Consider the following 3335-nt stretch of genomic DNA (forward strand, 5'->3'; position numbering starts at 1 on the left):
CCCCCAGCAGCTACAGCCTGCAAACCCTTATAGTCTGCTCTCCTACCATCATGGGACCCTCAATTAAGTGCCCCACAGGTGGTCTATAACATTTGAGTGGTGGGTTTCGCAGCTCGTCGTAAGGAACTAATACTCCTCCTTGGTGCCTACCCCTCCCTCCGTGCCTCCAGCTTACAACAGGCTGACGGAGGACCACCTATCCCTCCTCCGCCAGGAAGTGACAGCTCTCTTGAGCAAGGGAGCTATAGAGAGGTTGCCATGCCAGAAGTGGATTGTGGTTGTTTTTCCTGCTACTTACTGTGCTAAAAAAAGATGGAGGCCTTTGTCCTATCCTAGAACTGCTCTCTCCTAATTTCTTTCTTAAGACGGAGAAATTCAGAATGTTCACGCTCAGTTCTGTCTTCCCTGGACCGGGGAGACTGGATGGTAGCATTGGACTTGCAGGACGCTTACTTCCACATCCGTGTTCTGCCTGCCCACAGGCGTTATCTGCAGTTCACTGTGGGAGACAAGCACTTTCAATTCAAATCGTTGTGCTCCCTTTGGCCTTACCAGCGCCCCTTGGGTGTTCACCTGGGTGATGGTGTTGGCTGAAGCTGATCTGCAGGGATCAGGGGTACCATTCTTCCCCTATCTCAGTGACTGGCTGTTGAAGGTAGGCTCAAACCCAATCTGTCGTCACCCACCTTGTGACTACACCGAACCTCCTGCCCTAGTTGGGGTTTACTATCAACTTGCCAAAGTCATACCTGATTCCTTCTCAGGTACTCCCTTTCATTGGAGTTGTTCTGGACACAACACAGTTCCAGGCTTATCCTCCCAAATGACGAGTCCATTTGGGAGGATGTTTCAGCCGCTATCCTGGATTTCTGTGATACTGACTCTGAGACAGCAGGGCCTCAAGGCCTCATGTGTCCTGCTTATGACTCATGCCCACCGACATATGTGGGCTCTGCAGTGGGATCTGAAGTGTCAAAGGGTGCAGCCTCTAGGAAATCTCTTTTTCCAGATCACTGAGGGAACTGCAAAAGATCTGCCATGGTGGTTAACGAAATGTGATCACGTCAGCAGCAGACTACTCTCCCTTCCCCTACCAGATCTGGCAGTCCTGACAGATGCGTCACTCCTGGAATGGGGTGGCCATCTGGGAGAGGTGGAGATCAGAGACCTCTGGGCTCTGGCAGAATCCGGCTCCATATCAACCTTATGGAGTACCAGTCAATCCAGCTAGCATTAAAAGTCTTTCTACCCTCCTTCAAGAGAAGGTTAGTGCAGGTATTTACGGACAACACCACCGCCATGTCGTACTGCAACAAACAGGGAGGGTTGGGTTGTGAACCCGTTGTCAAGAGGCCTTGCATCTCTGGACATGGCTAGAACATCAGGGCATTTCCCTGGTGGTTCAACAACTGGTGTGCTCTCTGTACTCCAGGGTGGACATACTCAGCCGAAGATATGTAGTGGTTTACAAATGGCTTCTCCGTTTGGAGGTGGTGTTATTATATTCTTGCTAATTTCTTGTGTTGTCCTCACAAATAATATTTCCAAGCAGTGACCTTTTGCATACATTTGCACGCATGACAATGTTGGATTAGTTTCTCTGAAACTAAACTTGTTTTACATCTAGCTTCACACAATATTATCACAACGCCCTGAGCATCATGTACAAGGTGTCCTTCATTACTACGTACAAATGCCATCACTATGTTCATCCACGGGGCGACAGGGCTATCCACATATCCACAACATCACTAATCTATGCGTACATCGCAAGGCTGCTTTCTATTATAAAAGATGAGCATCCCAATAGATTAGTAGAGGAGGTACTTCCGCTTACAGTGAGGCTCCTTGCATGCTGAGAAATCAGTATGCAGCAGTCTGACATCTAGTGAGGGGTGTTCAGTTCATGACCAAGACAGGGTCCTTCATTCTTTTCCATCAGGTAATGGGGTTGGTTCGTCCCTTGGGGGGATTCTTGGCTCTACACCTACACACACTCTAGGTACACTTTAAGTAGGGTTTGCATAGTAGGAGTGCGCTAGATTACTGTATTGTTTCTATACCTGCATATATGCAATTGTTTAGCACCACGTTATAACTAGATCTACTATTCACACTTTGGTATCTGTAATCATGTTTATGTGCTTCTGTCTTCTAATCATTGCTGCACACGTACTTCATGCAAAAATAACGTTGGTTCAATAAATATTATTGAAAAATTCCAACTGTGTATTCTCTATATATTTCTCTGGAATAAGTAAACAGGAGTAACTGAGCGAAAGGTTCTGTACTGTTTACACAATTCCTGAGGAACCGGGGTTGTCATGTTCAGTGGTTACCATAAACCATTCACTCCTTAGTAGGTTAGGAGAGCGTACGGTGGCACTGTGGGCAAGCAGGTCTAAAGGCCAACATATCCTGCGGTGGTGTCTGGAATCAGTCTAGACACCAAGCCCTTAGTTTATGTCATACGAACAATGTTCAGGTCCTACGGATTTGTAGAAACTACACCAGCGCTCGACAAATCCACTCGTCCGCACGCATTTGAGTGGTAGACTTAATGAGGACCAGCTATTTTTAGGTCTTACTCGTCCTTCTGTTGAGTAGGAAAACAAACTAACTTTTGTCCTCTGTCTTTAAAAATGGAGCAAATGTTACAAGATAACAAGATTTAAAGGCATTTTTTTTGCTCACAAAGTAAATGAGCAATAAAGATACCTTAAAATCTTGTTATCTTGTCACATTTGCTCCGCTTTCAGAGAAGGAGGTCAAGTAGGTTGCAGTTAGGCAAGTTACTAGACCTGCAGGAGTAGTGCCATTTTTCGGATTTTTCTAGCCCTGTACATGACAGTGCAAGGTCTCTTTAAGCAGTAGGGAATGCCTTGGTTAGATCTGTTTGCCACAGCAGAGAATGAGCAATGGTATCAGTTCTGCATGATGAGGTTTCCAAGGCAGCTCTTGCTCAGAGACGCTTTTTGTCTTGAGTGGAGCTCAGGCCTCCGGTACTCCTTTCTACCCATCCACTCCTGCAAGAGTTCTGAAGAAGATATGGAACAACTGAGCCCAAGTCATGCTTGTGGCTCCGGATTGGGCTCGGAGAGTTTGGTATCTCGAGCTGCTGAGCACGACCATTGGTCCTCCGATCAGGCTGCTCCTTTGGGAGGATCTTTTGTTGCAGCAATGGGGGAGGATTGTCAACCCAAACCTGTCAATTCTCTGTCATCCATATGGCTCCGGACTGTGCTTGGGGAGTTTACTATCTCAAGCTGTTAAGCATGGCCATTGGTCCTTCGATCAGACTGCCCCTCCGGTGGATCTTTTGTCACAGCAATGGG

Source organism: Lissotriton vulgaris, chromosome 5, assembly GCF_964263255.1.
Source record: "Lissotriton vulgaris chromosome 5, aLisVul1.2, whole genome shotgun sequence".
In the NCBI taxonomy this organism is placed as follows: domain Eukaryota; kingdom Metazoa; phylum Chordata; class Amphibia; order Caudata; family Salamandridae; genus Lissotriton; species Lissotriton vulgaris.